This window comes from Ictalurus punctatus, chromosome 29 (genome assembly GCF_001660625.3).
Source record: "Ictalurus punctatus breed USDA103 chromosome 29, Coco_2.0, whole genome shotgun sequence".
Lineage (NCBI taxonomy): Eukaryota > Metazoa > Chordata > Actinopteri > Siluriformes > Ictaluridae > Ictalurus > Ictalurus punctatus.
Genome location: NC_030444.2, coordinates 3735943 through 3755942, shown reverse-complemented (window position 1 = coordinate 3755942; position 20000 = coordinate 3735943). Strand labels below are relative to the sequence as shown.

At 41.0% G+C, this 20000-nt stretch overlaps 1 protein-coding gene across 7 annotated transcripts in view; it reads right to left on the bottom strand.

The window, feature by feature from the left end:
• Positions 1–20000, bottom strand: part of adgrl3.1 (adhesion G protein-coupled receptor L3.1) — a 200821-nt gene that overhangs the window by 93373 nt on the left and 87448 nt on the right. The gene's annotated exons all lie outside the window — the stretch shown is intronic.

Sequence of the window (20000 nt, the reverse complement as noted above, 5' to 3'; positions counted from 1 at the left end):
ATTCAGTAACTACAACAAATTATTCAGTAACTACCACAAATTATTCAATAACTACTAGAAATTATTCAGTAACTACCACAAATTATTCAGTAACTACCACAAATTATTCAATAACTACCACAAATTATTCAGTAACTACTAGAAATTATTCAGTAACTACTACAAATTATTCAATAACTACTAGAAATTATTCAGTAACTACCACAAATTATTCAGTAACTACTACAAATTATTCAGTAACTACCACAAATTATTCAATAACTACTAGAAATTATTCAGTTATTACTACAAATGATTCAGTAACTACCAAAATTATTCAGTAACTACTAGAAATTATTCAGTAACTACTAGAAATTATTCAGTAACTACCACAAATTATTCAGTAACTATTAGAAATTATTCAGTTATTACTACAAATGATTCAGTAACTACCACAAATTATTCAGTAACTACCACAAATTATTCAATAACTACTAGAAATTATTCAGTAACTACCACAAATTATTCAGTAACTACCACAAATTATTCAGTAACTACTAGAAATTATTCAGTAACTACCACAAATTATTCAGTAACTACCACAAATTATTCAGTAACTACCACGAATTATTCAGTAACTACTAGAAATTATTCAGTAACTACTACAAATTATTCAATAACTACCACAAATTATTCAGTGATTACTACAAATGATTCAGTAACTACCACAAATTATTCAATAACTACCACAAATTATTCAATAACTACTAGAAATTATTCAGTTATTACTACAAATGATTCAGTAACTACCACAAATTATTCAGTAACTACTAGAAATTATTCAGTAACTACCACAAATTATTCAGTAACTACCACAAATTATTCAATAACTACTAGAAATTATTCAGTAATTACCACAAATTATTCAGTAACTACTAGAAATTATTCAGTAACTACCACAAATTATTCAGTAATTACCACGAATTATTCAATAACTACCACAAATTATTCAATAACTACCACAAATTATTCAGTAACTACTAGAAATTATTCACTAACTATTATGAATTATTCAGTAACTTCTACAAATTATGGTACGACAGGTGAAGAGTGAACACTGTCTTTGATCCTGGTCCTCTTAGAACAAAGTTCTGGAGTTCAGTTCAACCACACCGCGGCACGGTGCAGAAGCTTTCTGTGCTCATGCCTGTAACATGATTGGTTCACCTTACCAATTGACTTCCTGTTCCTACGTTTGTAATGCGGGGGAAGATTTCGTTATAGTTATTGACATATAAAAGCAGACTTTAATAGGACTTGCGCTCTGGAATTACTTCACGAATGTTGTGCGAGCACTTGCACTGCGAGCACAGTGAAAAATGTACGTCTTGTGCCGACCCGCACAGATAAAAATTCGTCTCATACCTAAACGACTCCTCTTTCGCCGTTACGGAAAAATAATCAGTTACTCAATTTACAACCCTGAAGTTGATTCTTTCCCAGCGTATCCTGAAGTGTTTTATTTCTCTTATAACCAAGCAATTTGCCAACAATACATTTTATCCATTTGTAGTTACATTTAATGTTGTGAAAGGGCCACAAAACAAGTTCCTGTTTTCACTTGTTCATAGTGATATTTCACCAGCCTCTTTTTTTTAATAAGACAAAAAAAATACAGCTTAAAACCACAAAGATTTTCCATAAACGCACAGTGGCTTAGTGGTTAGCACGTTCGCCTCACACCTCCAGGGTTGGAGGTTCGATTCCCACCGTGGCCCTGTGTGTGTGGAGTTTGCATGTTCTCCCCGTACTCCGGTTTCCTCCACCAGTCCAAAGACATGCATGGACATCTAAAGTGTCCGTAGTGTATGAATGTGTATGTGATTGTCCCTGCGATGGATTGGCACCCTGTCCAGGGTGTACCCCACCTTGTGCCCGATGCTCCCTGGGATAGTCTCCAGGTTTCCCCATGACCTTGAAAAGGATAAGCGCTATAGAAGATGGATGTATGGATGGACTTTCCATGAATGCTAAATGAATGTCTCGTCCCTGCAGAAGTGGTTACACTAGAAATGCAGATGAAAGTAATGTCAGAGCTGATGTTATAGAAAATGAATAAACACCTTCTAACCAATCAGTATTGAGAACCGAAAAGCGCCGTGGTGCGATGTTTTGTTTTTTTTTTTTTTTTTGCAGGGTTATACATAAACTGGCAAAAAAAAATTCCCCTAGAGCAACAAACTGAAGGATGCATTAGGACTCCAGATTTACGAATCCTTTTTGTTTTTTTTTAAGAGTGCACCGTAGTCAGACACAAGAACGGTACGGTAGCTAGCTTGCCATCAGCCTGTTTTTCTTATGATTCAGCTCAATAAAAATCAATTAGCAAATTTCTAGTAGTATTTTTCGAATCGATTAAGTGGTCACAAAACAAGTACTTCAATTCTTCAACTGCCCATGGGCATGGCTCCTCCAGTCTAATGGAGAAAAGAAGAACATAAATCCAGAGACATTCAAACATCCTTTCTCTCTCTCTCTCTCTCTCTCTCTCTCACTCTCTCTCTCTCTCTCTCTCACTATTATGTGTTTGTTTGGGAAGCGAAAAGGCTCGGTTACCACAGGGACCGGCTGAAAGAGGGATCATGAATAACACTGAGGAGAAGAGACGGGGACTGGGTGAAAGAACAGGACAGAATGTCAGCCAGATTCATGTGCATGTTTGTGTGCTTATCTAATTTACACTTAAAACGTACAATGTCAACAATGAGCTTGTGTCAGATGTGAAGTATTCCCATGTTGTTAGAGAAAGAAAAGACGGACAAATCAATTATATTTAATGAATACATAAATCCAGGCGGAGAATTTTAACAGATAGATTGGGATCCGGTTACTTCCCTCAGCCTCAACAGCTCATCTGTTTTCATACACAAGATACACATGAAAAATCACTCTGCTCTCGTGACTCCATGTTGACAGATCAGAAAACGTGCCACGTGCATCTTTCTCCTCGGTCTTATTTTTTTTAAACGTCAAGAAAGAAAATCAAAACAGAATGATTAAGGATTTAAAACTGCCGTGGAGATGTCTAGATATAAACCAAAATTAGTGTATACAATATCAATTACTGACAAATTTCACCGTTGAGTTATATAACTCAAATATTGCAATAAAAATCATGGCCAAAGGTTTTACCTCCCTTTTATTCTTAACCCAGTTAGAAACTTTATAATCCTAAGGTCATGACATGTCCTATTATTATTATTATTATTATTATTAAAGTAAGATTTCTGAACTTATTGAATGTTATTAATTCATATTAACATTGACTGAATTATAAAAAAACCCCTCCTGTTAGTCTCACATTCACTCTCCACAAACACAAGCATTTCTACTCTACTCTAAGTCATATATAATATACACTTTTTATATATATATATATTAACATTAACTGGATATGAAATACACGACTCTACAAATATATTTTTCTGTGCAGTATATACTTTTTTGTGAACTCAACTTCATTAAAATCTTTCATCAGAGTAGTGCTAGAAAGGTTTAATGGTTAGGGTCCTAAAATACTATTTTCCTACTGAAATACCTTTGGATATGTTTTTGCTTTGTCTGTGCCAACCAATGCTGATATATAATATACTGTGATAAAACGAACTGTATTTATTGTTTAAAAAATCCACATCTTTTGTAGTCTGCCGCCTCGAAACCCCTCGCCCGCCCCCCCTCGCCCGCCCCCTCCCCCACCCGCAAAAAAAACAACAACAATAACCTCCTATTAAACATAACATGATTGCACGTTTGTGATAATTAGTTCAAGCCATGTCTTATGAAGACTGCAAACAGCTAAAAGGAGCAGTTTTAGTGCTTTTCTTATCTTCATTAGTATGGAATGCAGAAAACCCGTTCTCGCTTCCTCCCTATTAGAATCCCTATTAGTGTGGGATTGGTTTGATAATAAGGCAGTGCTTCGGTGCAGTGGGTAGCATTACTCTATCAAGTTTTCCAGCATGGGAAAGTCATCAGCACGGAGGATTTTATGCTTTCTAGGCTTTTTTTTTCTTCTTCTTCTGTGTTTCATTAACTTCAAGACGGAGAAAAGAAGATGAGTGTTTATCGTGATGGTGCATATACGTAATCACCGGGACTGAGTTGTTTCATGGACATGCCACAGCATTTAAGCTAACTATAAACCATGAAAAAGCATGCTGTGTCATTTATTAATAAAATGAAACACTGTAATCGCTGTGGTTTAAGTGGAATAACACGTCTCCAACTATTCTGGTATAGAAATATAATACAGTCATCACACCACCCAAGCACAACAACCGTAACATAATCGTATGTTCAACACTGGTCTGCTCTAATCTTTATCCATTATGTCGCTTAGCAACCGAAGCAAATTGTTTATATCGTTAAAACGATCTGTTTTTAATAAAATCACCGTAAAGCACATCTTCTCATAATTTACTGCTTTAATCTTCAGAGTCGAGTTCATGTGTTAACGTTAATTAGAGTCGTGTGTTTTCTGTTAATGAGACCAGTTACTGTGAAACAACTTGTTGAAATGGAGAGAATAAAGTTTTTATTTGCATTTCCTTCAGAATTGTGGAATTAATTATGATCCATTTAAAGAGGAAGGTATAAAAGGCAGAACTCTCGGTATCGGTTATCGGTATCGGTCGATATCACTCTGAATAATCGCTTCTCGGTATCGGCTGAGAAATGCAGTATCGGTGCATCTCTGATATAAGCAAATGAATTATTTTAAAACTGCAAGTCTGTTATAAGATTATTCTGGACACTGCTGGGTTTCTGTGTGTAGAGTATCATGAGCAGGGCGATAGGAAAGAGGAGGGGTGTGAGCCCCCTGCTGGGCAAACACTTCACAATAACATTCTCTACAACGAAAACTTGTACACAGATTAAAACAAATCCGTAAAGCTTTTTCGATAGTAAAACACCGTATACGACTGCCACAATAAAACTATAACATTTAAACCTAGATGGCTAGGTAAAAAAAAAAAAAGAAAGAAAGAACGAAAAAAATACAGAAAAAATGATTAAAGCCCTGAAGGTCTACTTTCATATGAGCCATTAATCATTACTGTGGAGTGTAACATCACAAATAAATTCAATGCTGAACACGAGCACCGCCCAAACAGGTAGAAATTCCACTTTTTGGCCTCTGGTAAAAAGAGACTCATTAACTCCTAAGATCTGCGTTAATGCTTTATTAAAGCTAGCTACAGTGTACTCCTGAGTGTACGCTCTCTTGGCTTGCCAATGAACCGATTGACAGCGATCTGGACGGATTTCGCGACTAATGATGAAATGATTTCAAGCAAAGCGGGCCGTGCGAACTGTGCTCTGTGAAAATATCCAGAGGAGGAACTACAGCATCTTCCTGCAATACAAGTAACCCGATAAAACATCAAACTACGCACGACTTGTTCGATGCTAGCACGCAGCAGCAATCAGCGCTGCAACAAGCGCTAGCTAGGCGAGAAGAAATGTTTACAGGCGAGTGAAAAGAACAGCTCTTACGAAGTATGTTGTCCTCGACGACAAGAGATTCGGATTCGGTGAAGACTAACTAATGTAGCTAGCTAATTTGAAACGCTTTATTCCAGCTACGTTATAATCAGCTAGCTTTCGCTATACACACAAACACAGTAGCGTATGTTTTCATGCCATAGTTTTCCCTGATTGTTTAATGCTACAGTAAAGAAGTCACTCGGTTCAGTATCAGTACCGGTATCATGCTAAAAACTAGCTTTGTAACAGTAATGATTTGTGCGGAATCGTGTTTGATTGTATTTATCGCTAGCTTATACTGTAAATATGATATAGATCGGCGTAGAAGTAACCTTAAAGAAAGAACTTGGGGTGAATATTAAAGAAGCAGCGAGTTCGAAGTTTTTTTTATTTAATTAATTATTTTTGTTTTATTTATTTATTTCGTTGTTTATTTGATAGTTGAATGCGGTAAAATTGGAGCGGATCGCGCAGATTGTGAAACGTCGTAGCCCCGTGGCGTGAAGTTTCTCCAAACCGCCACTTCAGTGTGATGGAGGGGGCAGAAGTATATTAAATGAAAAGCCTCTTTAACAGCCGTAAGGAATAGACAGCTCTCCTTCATTAGGCCGTATTCATGTCCGGCGCAGCAGCTTATTATGATCTATGTTTCCCATCTCATCTCGTCTTGTTGCTTTTTCTGTCTCTCTCTCTCTCTCTCTCTCTCTCTCTCTCTCTCTCTCGGTCTCTCGCCCCCGCCCCTACCACCCGTCTTCTCTTGAGCAGCACTAAATGCGCTGGTGATTTTAAAGGGCCGCTGTGCCAAATGAAAGCGTTTCCTGTTTCTATTTCTGAAGTTGACTGTGTAAAGAGCTACTGAAGCACAACTCGGATCGTTCTACGGTGACTAATCTCGCGTTTCCCCTCGTCTCCAATCCCTTCCTCCACCCCTGCTCTCACTTGCTCGGCGCAGCCATTAAACGACAGGCCAGGCTTTCATCTCGGAGCCAATCTCTCCATCTCTTTTTGCTCTCTGCTCTGCTCCACTCCTGCGTGTCCCCAGATTGTCATCTTCATTTTACAACCCACTCAGACACAATGGCGGTGGAGATAGAGAGCAGTATGTGTGTTTAAATGTGTGTGTGTGTGTGTGTGGGGGGGGGGGGGGGGGGGGGGGTGTTTTGACAGGAAAGGCCACCTTGATTGGCGCCCCCTCTATTAAAGGAGGTTTTTTTTTTCCTCGATATTTAGAGCAACATGACTGATAAGTCACGGGGTCAAGTGTCATTATATCCCTGTCAATAAATTTAAGGGCAGAGTAACCAATATTCCAAATTTTGTTAAAACGTTTCTATACAGTGAGAAAATAAGGCGTAAAGCATTAATACCACCCTAATGCTGATTATTTTCAACGATTAGATTCTTTTTATCCATTAAACAACGCCACGGCATGCGTTTTATCCATTTACAGTAACGTTTAACGTTGTGGAATTTTCGGAAAAAAAAACGTTCGCTTGCATCTTAGCAGCTTTAAACATCATTTTCCTCGCCAGCGTCTGTTTTATTCTCTCTCTCAAAGCTAACAAAAGTAAACAATGCAGCTCGGCATGTTACAGAGAAACGAGAAAGAAAATCAAGGCCCTGTTTACACTAGTATCGTCTGCGCTAGTCCGGAGACTTTTGAAAACGAAGGCGTGGCTTCGCCCACATTCGCCTCCTGATTGGTTCTTCTGGATCGTCGCATATCCTTCCCTGATTCGTCAAGCCCCTACCATATGACCCAATCGGTACGCTGCCTTGATCGTATACACACCAACACGGAGAATGAACCGCAAGCTTTGCTGGCTTTGTTGTCATTCTTAGCAGCCAGTGTGCAGTTCAATTCCGTGTTTTATAACACTGCAGCTGCTACATGCACAAGAGGCGAGCCGTGATTAGAGAAATCGCAACATGTACACGAATGGTCATGTGACGTGTTTTTCGGTCGTGTAGTGTGGACGGAGATCGGTTCGGAAACGCCGGCGTGCACGAGGATCGTTTTCGTTTTACAACAAAAACGCACTCGCGTAAACGGCGCCTTAAAACTGCAGCTTTACCTCTGTTACAAAAGCACTGGTACTGGAGACTCCTTCCAAGCATGTTTAATAAATGAACTCCTCACAGAAAACTGCACCATATCAACAATTCTAGACTCATAGAAAAAAATCTGTTTCTGTGGAGCATCAGCCATCCAAGTCCCTGTGTAAGTTGTTACTATAGAAACGGTGACCTATTAGAATGAGGGCATTAGCATAAAAGGAAAGTGTCACAAACTGACAGTAAATTAGTCGTCTTTCGCAGGCAAACCAAAACAAAGTCTAGACTGTCGTCTAGATTCATAAACGATCGAAATAAGACCTCATTCAGTTTCAGATTTCAGACATTTCACTGGTTCTACTCTTCAGTAAAACTACACAATATACTGTCGAATTTATTTTAAAAATACATTATGTGTGGACACACCGTCTCCCAATAAATACCTTTTCTTTATTCTTTTTCTCCTTGCTTTAGAACAACCGTGACATAAAGACATAAAAATATAAAATAGCCCGTATGGAGCTAGAGGAAAAAAAACACACATATGGAAATGTGGTAATATCCGGAAAAAAGAATGTTCAAATAAAACCTATTTTCTGTGTTTCTTCAAAGTAGCCTTGCTGACAGATTTACAGACTCTTGTCATTTTCTCAGCCTCCATGCGGTAGCCACATGGGAAGCTTTTCCACCCATCTTAAAGATGTTCCCGCATATGCTGAGCACTTGTTGGCCGCGTTCCTTTGTTCCGACTAAAAACGGCCGTCTCAGAAACAGCTTCGTATAAAGGCGTCGACTCGATTATTTGGCAACCCTGTGTTGGTTTTGAGAAAAAAACCTTTTTGGGGCATAAAAATGGAAGCATGATGGCTTCAAAAGATTATTTTTTAAAATGGTACATATTACCATTATTATTATTATTATTATTTACTACTATTATTCTTATATATATATATATATACTTGTTCCTCAATTCTATTCCTATTTAATGTGTATTCCTTGTTATCTGTTTTTTGTGTAATTGAGCTGCTGTAACGAGGGAATTTCCCCTGTGTGGGATTAATAAAGTTTTTATTTTTTCCATCCATCCATCTATCTTCAACCGCTTACTCCTTTTCAGGGTCGCGGAGGAGAACCTGGAGCCTATCCCAGGAGGCATCATAAACAGCATGTAATTGTTAATATAATGACGTTTTCAGTAAAGAAAAGAAAATCTGGAAGGAGTCTCCAGTGTTAGAGCTTAGCCCCGGTCAGAGAGATAAAGGGTTTTCTCTGTAACATAACAAGCTGTGCATTTTTACCGTACGAACTCGTCAACAAGGAGAACGGTACTCTGGGACACTGTAGGGAACTGTACTGAAGCTGGACAGATTAAGATTGAAGAAAGCATCGATCTCCGTGCTCTTAGCTGACAGGAGTGGGAGTCGATGTGGTCTCCCGCTGTTGTAGGACATCTACATGACGGTTTGATGTGCTGTGCATTTCCGGGATGCTTTTCTGCTCAGCACGGTTGTAAAGAGTGGCTATGTGAGTTACCGTAGCCTTCCGGTCAGCTTAAAGGAGTCATTCTGGTTAAAGCGGTCATCACATTTTCTCTGGCATCCTGATGTTTGATGTAAACATTAACTCAAGCGCTTGAGCTGTTTCGCGTGACGTTATGCATTGTGCTGTTGCCACGTGAACGTCTGTTTGGATAATTGCATGAAAGTGCAGGTCTATTAAAGTGGCCGGCGAGTGTATGTGTTTTATCCTGCGAATGAACAGGACAGAATATTTCGTAAAGAAGCTCTGCCGAGACTCGTTTGATCTCCGGACCGCTTCTGAAGCACCCAGTGCATGGCATCTGAGCGGATCCAAAACATGTCCGAAAGAGTTTGGACGCATTCATACGGGCAAAAAAAAAAAAAAAAAAAAAGAACAAGTGTTTTGTTGGAGCATATTTATTCAGGTAAATTTATTCACCATACATTTCACAGCATTGTTTCCGCTAATGCTACTGCTAGCGCTAGCAACGCGTTGGTCTCCTGCCTCACGGAAAGTCAGTGCCGGCCTGCACATGCTGCTGATCTTTTTTCTTTTCCGTATTTTGAAACCAAGTCATCTAACGTCATTTGTTTTCTTCTTCTACTTGTGAATTTTTGTCTGACTAGCGGTGCTAGGTAGCTAGGTCGAAAATGTTCGGGAGAAATCTAGACAGCCACCTGTGCTGTAGAGGATCTCCAACGTATCACATTGCTTGCGTTAGGCTTCCGATTGGTGCAGCAGAAAAGCGTTCGCATTGTCTTTGAGAGACAGCGACGCCGTCAGAGACGTTAGCTGTTAGCTGGACTGTTAATAATCCGGGGCTGAGCCCAGACTCTTCTCCATCAAAAAACTTTTTAAAACATACTTCTAAATAGACTACATCTATGCATTTTTTCCCCTAATTGATTTGAAAAAAAAAAAGGTTGGATTTATCATTAAACTTGACTCGGGAGGCACAATTAAGCTATCATTGTATGGGTTTAGCTGCTACAGTGCCATGCAAAGTACATTAATGATAATGAGTCTTTATTAATCACATGTACATTACAGCGAAATTTTTTCTTCGCATATCTCAGCTTGCTAGGAGGTTGGGGTCAGAGCGCAGGGGCAGACATGATACAGCGCCCCCTGGAGCAGAGAGGGTTAAGGGCCTTGCTCAAGGGCTGAACAGGGGCAGCCTGGTAGTGCAGGCGCTTGAACCCCCGACCTTCTGATCAGTAACACAGAGCCTTAACCTTGAAGCCACTACTGCACATAGCCTTCCTTATGCTCCACTCATATCATCTTCACGTAACTTGGAACTCAGACGGACATTCACACACTTTAGTGTGTTCGTGTTTCAGTTTCAAACCCTTCACTGGTTAAAAAGAAAAAAGGGCGTATCCATTTTCCCCTCATACTCACCGTGTGAGCTAGCGTTTGGCAGAATTGAGAGCTGCCACCCAATAAGACACGAGTGCCACCCAATAAGACACCATGCATTTTCTTGTAAGCCCTGTCTAACACTCAGTTCTCTGAAGATACAAAATCACAGCACCGCCGTCTTCTTAAACGGACGCTCAGTTACGTAGTGACAAACAGCTCAGACTGGAGAATTATTCAGGGCTAAAGAAAAAAAACAGGATACGACCCTGGATGCCATTCGTAGCCTGGACCTCAGAGATCAGCAAATTGATTTTATCCATGCTCTCTAGGTAGGAGAGATGGAATACTCTCAGCAACACTCTCAGCCAATCACGCGCATCTTTGAGCTGATGTATGCGGAATAGAGCAGATAGCCGTAGCTCTTTCGTGAGAGTGCTTGGTTGTAGTGATGAGTCGTTCATGAACCACTCGTTCATTTTGAACGAATCTCGTATATGAATCGGGAATAACGAGTTGACTCGGCGAGTGATTCTGATGACGTCGTTTCGTCCAGTTCATGAACCACTCGTTCAATTTGAACGAATCTCGTATATGAATCGGGAATAACGAGTCGACTCGGCGAGTGATTCTGATGACGTCCTTTCGTCCAGTTCATGAATCACTCGTTCAATTTGAACGAATCTCGTATATGAATCGGGAATAACGAGTCGGCTCGGCGAGTGATTCTGATAACGTCCTTTCGTCCAGTTCATGAACCAGTCGTTCAATTTGAACGAATCTCGTATATGAATCGGGAATAACGAGTCGACTCGGCGTGTGATTCTGATGACGTCCTTTCGTCCAGTTCATGAACCACTCGTTCAATTTGAACGAATCTCGTATATGAATCGGGAATAACGAGTCGACTCGGCGAGTGATTCTGATGACGTCCTTTCGTCCAGTTCATGAACCACTCGTTCACTTTGAACGAATCTCGTATATGAATCGGGAATAACGAGTCGACTCGGCGAGTGATTCTGATGACGTCATTTCGTCCAGTTCATGAACCACTCGTTCAATTTGAACGAATCTTGTATATGAATCGGGAATAACGAGTCGACTCGGCGAGTGATTCTGATGACGTCCTTTCGTCCAGTTGTAACGTGAAAACAGAAATGATCCGTTCAACCGATCAGTTCCCGAGTCCCTAGAGTTTTTGGTTCACTTGTCACGTGACTTGACAGCTGCTAGATATATTCCGTATCATATACAGAAATGAATTCATAATTCCCAACCTTCCTTACTAACAAACGGGGGTGTTATTATTGTTATTATTACTCGTACAGTTACACAACATGTTTCTGGCCTCACAATTTCTTACAATTGATACATTTGTGAACTTCTGCCATGAAGGTTCTTTTCCATAACACTGAATCTGGCAATAGAGTTAGTTAATGCTTCAAACTTTTCAATGCCTCAGAATACGCGGCTGTCACGTGACAACAGAGCGAATGAATCATTTCTGCTTCTCTCATTTTTTCCATATTGGGAATATGATCAAAGTTTGCGCACGTGGAGTGCTGGTAGAAATTGTCAGGTGACAAAATGAGGAAAAAAAATACATTTGATTCAAATATGAGATTTGAGTCTTTTTAAATTTCCAATTTTCGCCCTAATTTCGCCCCAACAGTCGGCTCTCAAGGGCGGTTTCTCAAACCTTTTTAAACTCCATCCAGATATACCTTCTAGCATTCTACCGATGTATATACGATTTACAGAAAGAAATAAAGAAATAAATCATTGATTTCGCGAGCACAGTGGAAGACGGCATGCGTTGTTTTGCCACCGATCATTTTAAAACGAGTCTTAAGTGGAAGAGCTGCACTAAATGGACGCGTTTTATACAAGCGCGTATGCGTGCTGGAAATTCGTCCGATCGTCGTTACATTACTGATTGATCTGTATGGGCGGCTCGCTGCTGACAGCGCCAGGTGCATTCTTGTCCGTGCGGATCGGTTTAAATAAAGTTTTCTCTGTGTACCGAGCTGTAATTGGCTGTAGCAGGCATTCTAACAGAGTGTAAGACATCATCTCATTTAATAAAGAGCAGGAGAGAACGCCACTCTCGTCGAAAAGAGCATGCAGGTTATTCCACTTAACCCACCCTATGTGCCTATCTCAGCATATTACATTACTATCAGGCATACAGAAAGCCTTCAAAAGTGTGTGTGTGTGTGTGTGTTTAAAGCAAAAGAGATTAAGTAGCTATCACGTATTTTAAGTTAGACTTATGTCAGAGTACTTTTAAATGAAGGTGTGTGTGTGTGTGTGTGAAGGAGCGTGTCTTGCATAGGAGGACAGAACAAATCTAATTCCAATCACTCTTTGAAGTGAAGCTTTTTTTAATGCATGAGTGAGAGAGAGAAAGTAGACCAGAGACAGAACCGCAGCGAAAAGCGTTGAAAGAAAGAACGAGAGAGCGAGAGCTTGGCAGGGTAAATTTAATCCCTCCATCCTCCCGTTTTGTTACCGCTTTAGGTCTGATTGTTTTCTTCTTTTCCGTTTTTTGGCATCCTGAGAAACGCACGATTCCTCACAGCACTGCGCAGAGAATACACCGTCACTCAGGGATGAGCTGTTGTGTTATTCTATACGGATGGGCGTGGTCTATTCCTGGATGACTCCTCCCCCAGGTACACTGAGCATGAGGGCTCACGGAATGATTTGATGAGAATGATAATGATGGTAATGATACGATCTGATGAGTTCTGATGCTCACGTGCCCACTGTAGGTGCTTTCGGTGGTGGACAGGTCCCCCCTGTCCTGACCTTGTCGCTGGTTCACCGGTTGTCCTTCCTTGGACCAGTTTTGGTAGGAACTAACCAGTGCATACCAGGAACACCCCACAAGACCTGCCATTTTGGAGATGCCCTGACCTAGTTGTCCAGCCATCACAATTGAACCCTTGTCAAAGTGGCTCAGATCCTTACACTTGCCCATTCTTCCTGCTTCCATCACGTCAACTTCGAGAACTGACTGTTCACTTGCTGCTAATAAATATCTCCCACCCCTTCACAGACGCCATTGTAACAAGATGATCAATGCTATTCACGTCACATGTCAATGGTTTTAATGTTATATCTGATCAGAACATAAAGTTACACTGGCAAAACATGGTAGGCCCATCTTCCTAGTAGATGTTCACGAATAGCAGCCTCAAATGATTTTGCTTAGTGTAGTGTTTATTTATCAGACCTGGTCAAAACCCAGCCGAACAAGCCATTTTTAAGGAGACGCCTCCAAATCAAAGTGATGATGGAACCTTCAGGATCGGGAGGTTTTCGCTGTCGTCGCAATCAACGACTTTATTGTTGTGTCGAGGTCATAATCAGCAACTTTGCCGCTTGTCACACACATGATTAAGAATGCGAAAGAAAATTCCCTCCTGCGCGCACGAGAAATGAAACAAACACTCACTCAAAATCGATGATTGTTATCCAGCAATCATGGCTCAATTTGGGGCGGCCTGCGAAGGCACCACCACTACCGCCAGCACCCCCAAAACAATAACTAAATAAGATAATGATATCCCTTGTACAACTGACATCGCTGTTCTACTTCTTCCATTTCCTTTCCTTCAGAAGCCGTAACGTATTCCCGTTTATTCCTTTTCTTGCTGAGTCCCAACAGCAAAGCCTGCCTAGAAAAGGCTCGTGTCGCACCACGCTCGACCTCTTCGCTATTTCTGCCTTGACGACGAGTTGAGAAAAACGGATTCCTGGTGCAAATCATATTATACGTCATCCTCGATATTGGTGGGTCTGCAAAAGCCTTCAAAGGAGCTCGCATCGATGCAGATCTTAAATAAAGTCAATCCGATTCGACTTTATTTTATATGGTGCTTTTAACGAGAGACGCTATCACGAAGCAGCTTTACAGATATCCAGATATAGATAGAGAGCTCGATTTATCCCTGACGAGCAAGCCAGAGACGACGGTGGCATGGAAAAACTTCCTGAGACGACACGAGGACGAAACCTTGAGAGGAACCAGGCGAGACAACGGATAGTGAGAATATAAGTCATTAATATATATATATATATATAAATATATATAACTTCATTATCAAGCACTCACAGAGTCTTGCCCTCACTGTGGCATAATGCCAGTTTCAGTGTGCGAATCTCACAGACTACTCTATATAACTACTGCTAATTATTCATTATCCTACTTCTGACGTCGTGTGATCACAGCAGGGAGTAAAGCGAACTGCAAACACAGCCGTAGAGCCCTCTAGAAACAGAAAGAAAAAGGAAAGCCATCCTTTGTCAGATATGGGCAGGAGGCTTGGCTGCTCAGTCCCCTGGAACAGGGAAGAGTGAGCACTCTAGAGTACGACGCTGGAGCGAAGAGGAATTGGCAGCAGGCATGAGACAAACGTAAGAGCCGTTAACAGGAAAGCAACAGTGCAATGAAGAGCAGTTTAGTACGGCTGCCTTGCGTAAAGAAACCGACTCGGATGTTTTCTCAGTGGCCGCTTGTCATTCCCTAAACCCGGGTGGAGAACGTGGATAGTGTAACGCAGGAGTGCGGCTCAGTCGCAGCAGTGGATATGCCGAAGACTGCCTTTTAAGGCTGCCCGGGTCTTCTGACTGGGTCTCTTACTCGACTCGAATGAGCTGAGGCCATGCTTGACTTCTTTCTTTGTATAGTCATGCACCCAAGTGACCGGGTTACGCTTCATTAAAAAGCTCCTATGCGTGTTCAAACGTGTATTGAAGCTGCAATGACAGGCGTAATGACTGCAAAGGCAAAAGCACTAATGTATTAATGCCTCTCGTACAGACGCCGATGGTCTTAGATGACTGGGATTGTTAATGCAGATCAGAAGGCAAGTTGGCTGGCTCAAACAAGCCTAGTAAGGACATTCTGCACAACCTCCATTAGTACCTGGAGAGGTATGGGACTGGAGAGGTATGGGACTGGAGAGGTATGGGACTGGAGAGGTATGGGACTGGAGAGGTATGGGACTGGAGAGGTATGGGACTGGAGAGGTATGGGAGGCAATAGATCATCACCTTCTTTTGTCTAAACCACTAACTGGTCATTTTCAGGAAGCGAGTTTCCTTTACATGCTCTTGTCTTGCATCATTCGAGTTGAAATTCTTGGGCCACTCGAGCAGAATTGGGTTTGCACAGTTACATGCTTTGCTCAAATGCACAGCCTGACTATGCAGCCCAACGCTACGAGTACACCCAAAGGAAAAAAAATCTCCAGCTCAGGCCGCACGAACCCGACTAGGACTCACCGAACAGTGTGTGGCAGTGGCCAGCGCAAATTTGTTCACCTTAGTGACTCGCTTAAAATGCCGAAAAATATTTATCCCATACGCTATAGCTGCATAGATGGGTTTCAGAAACCTGCCTGAACGTGCCAAGGCATCATGGAGCTCACCATCATGCTCACCTTTGCCAGATTCTACAGTCTGAGCGTTGCATCATTGCAACCCATGTACCCTGTGGCGGGTTTGAGTGACTCTCACACTGAATAGAAAGCATTATCAGAATGTTGAGAGATTCTTATCCACTTATGGTCTCATTAGAGACCGGTATCAGCATTTCCAGCAATTCTTATCAGCAATACGGAGCAATATCAACATTATGATTCTCAATCTCAAAAAAAAAACCCAAAAAAACGTACGCCAGTGCGCAAGGGAGCTGAGGTGTGCTATCAGGATGCTTCAAGACAACTTTGATATATGGCCTTTAGTAGTTCTGAAGGAGAGAGCTCTGGTGGTCTGGAGGTGAAAGAAAAACAGAAGGCAAGGTTATACAGTTCATGTAACTATAGATCTACGATTGAGTAGAGGACTGCCAAGCCATGGGTCACTCATGGACAAGAATGGCCAGAGTGATTTAGAGGGTGCCTTTTATAGGCTGCATACCTGGGGTCATCGTCACAAGGTGAGGACTCAGCGATCTGTCGTTGCAAAGGGAATTGAACAAAGGCCACAAAAGGGAAAACTCTGCTAGTTCTGAAGGAACATAACTCTAACTCTATCCCTAGGATCGTTATCAGAATCGCCAAATTGGTGACGATGGCTTCCTGTCATGATTTAAAACCTTCTGAGCAGACTACAGAGCTTAAACTATGGACAAGTTGAGGAACCAGTCGAGACCTATCAGCAGAAGATTCCTTGTTTCTTAACAAATCGGATTAAAACTTGCGGGACAAAATCTGGCAACCCTGGTAGAAACACACCCTTTTTAAGGTGTAAAGCGTTTGGGTGTTTAACGATGCAGAGCGGGCGGCGGGGTCTGCCTCGCACCTCCGGGGTTGGGGGTTTGATTCCCCGCCTCCACCCTGTGCCTCCGCCCTGTGTGCGCGGTGTTTTCACGTTCTCCCCGTGCTTCAGGGGTTTCCTCCGCCAGTCCGAAGACATGCGTCGTAGGACTAGCGTTTCGAAATTGTCCATAATGTGTTGAAGTGCGTGACGGTGTCCTGCGATGGGTTGTGCCACCTCGTCCACGGTACCCCCCTCCCTTGTGCCCTGAGTCCCCTGGGATAGGCCCCAGGCTCCCCACGACCCTGTGTCCTGTAGGATCGACGCTATAGAAAATGGATGGACACACTGTGACCAAGGTAGGTCCATTTTTTTCGCGAAATATTTTTAAACTCTAATTACCTTCATCATTAATACATAAGACTAAAATTTAAATCATTTAATGGGTCCGGAGCCTTGAGCAAACCCAAAGTTCGCATAAATCCTTCCTCTTTGCGCCCGATGGATCTGCTCTGGCACGATGTGCTGAAGTCAAAATGGTGCAATAACAGTTGTTGTTATGGCACTTTGGCACCACAAGGACGCTGTTCACACTGTGCTATTTTAATGTAAGTACTTTTTGGATTGCACGTCCCTTCTGCAATACAATGTTAAGGCATAAACAGCAGCCTCTGCACCACAATAGGCCCGGATTATAAATGTGACAGCACGGACATGGTCGAACGCAGACTGTGAATAGGAGGAGGGGTCGCCGTGAATGAGTGGGTAGGACTAGAGTGCTTACACCTGGGTTGTAATTAACCCTGACATAGTTCTCCATAGTGTGTGTGTTTCTGAACAAGAACCACGAGACAGCGCTGACGCCGACAGAGAGCCTACCCCGGACAAACAGATGACAACAGTATTGTGTGTTTTGTGCTTTTTCTTGCATCCTCATTCTCCTCGCTACCTAGCAGGAAGTCAGAAGACGTTTCTACCAGTATACCGCTGACCACTAATTTCAGGCAGCCTAGTATACAGTAAGTGTTTATCACCTTCCTGCCATCTTGAAAAACTCCATCTTTGTGTGTATGTGTGTTTGTGTGAGAGAAAAAAAAAAAAGAATAAAAGCACACAGGACGGCATGTAGCATTGCTGATCTTCAAAGCGCTATTGTGTTTGCGCTCCTGAACTAGCACAGGTGAGCACAGAGCTTTTTTTTTTTTTTTTTAAATATATAATATTAATGAAACACCGCTAATTAAAATCTGAACCGCACAAAGCAGGTGTGATTATATCAGCATTCTCTTTGATATGACTATTAGATAATCTTCTGATCTTCATTATCTTCATGCTAACACTCCCACTCTAATCACACCCACACACACATAACACGTGCACTGGAGCTTTGATATGCAGGACGTTAATAAGCAAGTACGGTCATTAAATTGGGGCTGTGGACACACACACACACACACACACACACGCAAAACCCTTTGGAGTTTCAAACCAAGGTGAATTAAAAATTCCAAATTCAAAATCTTAAAAGAAAAGAACAATAACTAAACATCTTTATATTGCAGAGCAGTCACAGGTCATGCTAAGCACCCGCTACCCTTGACTATACAAACGACTGTATTTATTTATTTTTACTAATTGTATTTCATGTCATTACTCTTCAATCAAAATCTCATCAATAGATTCTTTGTAATATGTTGTTGTTGTTGTTGTTGTTTTTTTAAATGAACCGTTTGATTTTGATAATTGCTTACTAGAAAATATTTGTAATAAGCTGGGAAAATAAGTGAAATGCATACTGCAGATGGAGTGTGGAGACAAGTCACATGATTCGGACTTGACTTTGATGACTTCGGACTCGACTTAAAGTCAAAATAAAATGACGACTCTGATTTTACTCCTTGGCCTTATGACTCAAAAAGACTCCCCGGTTGGAGTGGTCACTGGCGTGTCTTTCTACTTCCGCCTGTTTCAAGTCACCTGGACAAATTCATGAATAAATATAGAATGGTTAAATACAGTACGGTCGCACTTCTCAAGTCTCGTATCATATCATATCATACGTGGTATTTCTCTTCAGACCTAGTGGTGCTGTTGCGCTTGTTTCCACAGAAAGCCATTCGTTTACGATTAATCCGATGTGGATGTCGAAAACCTTACGAGGAACTCGTTGGTGAAAGACAGGGGGTTTTAGACCTCCGAACATGTTTATACCAGCCACCCCAATGCGTATTCTCATTATAAACTTTACAAATCAGTTATATGTACACGACTATTACAAAAGGTGCAAACGTTCACTGATGCTCACGAAGGCAACACGATACATTAAGAGCCAGGGGGGTGTAAACTTTTGAACAGGATGATCGGTGTAAATTGTTATTATTTTGTTTACAGATCTTTTTTTCCTCCTTCTTATTTTAGTAAATAAGATAGTTACATGTCTCCCAGAAGACAAAATACTAACAATTTACACCGATCGTCCTGTTCAAAAGTTTACACCCCCCTGGCTCTTAATGTATTATGTTATTAAGAATCAAGGGTATGTAAACTTTTGAACATAGATTATAAATTCATGTTGTTCATGATGTTTACATAAAGTCCACAAGACAAGATTATAGCTGAATTTATAAAAAAAAAAAATTACCCAGTTGAAATGTTTACATACCCTTGATTCTTAATAACATCATACATTAAGAGCCAGGGGGGTGTACACTTTTGAGCAGGGTGATCTGGGTAAATTGTTAGTATTTTGTCTTCTGGGAGACATGTAACTATCTTATTTACTAAAATAAGAAGAAGAAAAAAAAGATCTTTAAACAAAATAATAACAATTTACACCGATCATCCTGTTCAAAAGTTTACACCCCCCTGGCTCTTAATGTATCATGTTATTAAGAATCAGAGGGTATGTAAACCTTTGAACGGGGTAATTTTTATAAATTCAATTATAATCTTGTCTTGTGGACTACATGTAAACATTCTGTTAAGTGAAATAGCTTATTCGGGACAGAACTAAATGAATAACAACATGGGATTTTTATGATCCCCGTTATTTTAACAGTATTAAGATTTTGCAGATTCTACAAGGGGTATGCAAACTTATGGGCACAACTGTACCATAAGTTTTGACACTTACCGTGAAATAGTCCTTACGTTCAGTTTTTACTGAATGCTATGGTTCACATAGAAACAGTACCGTTATATTACAGATTATCTCTGCTAATATGAAACACGTATTACTTCTAGTTCTATTTTCTCCATCTCTGATCTCT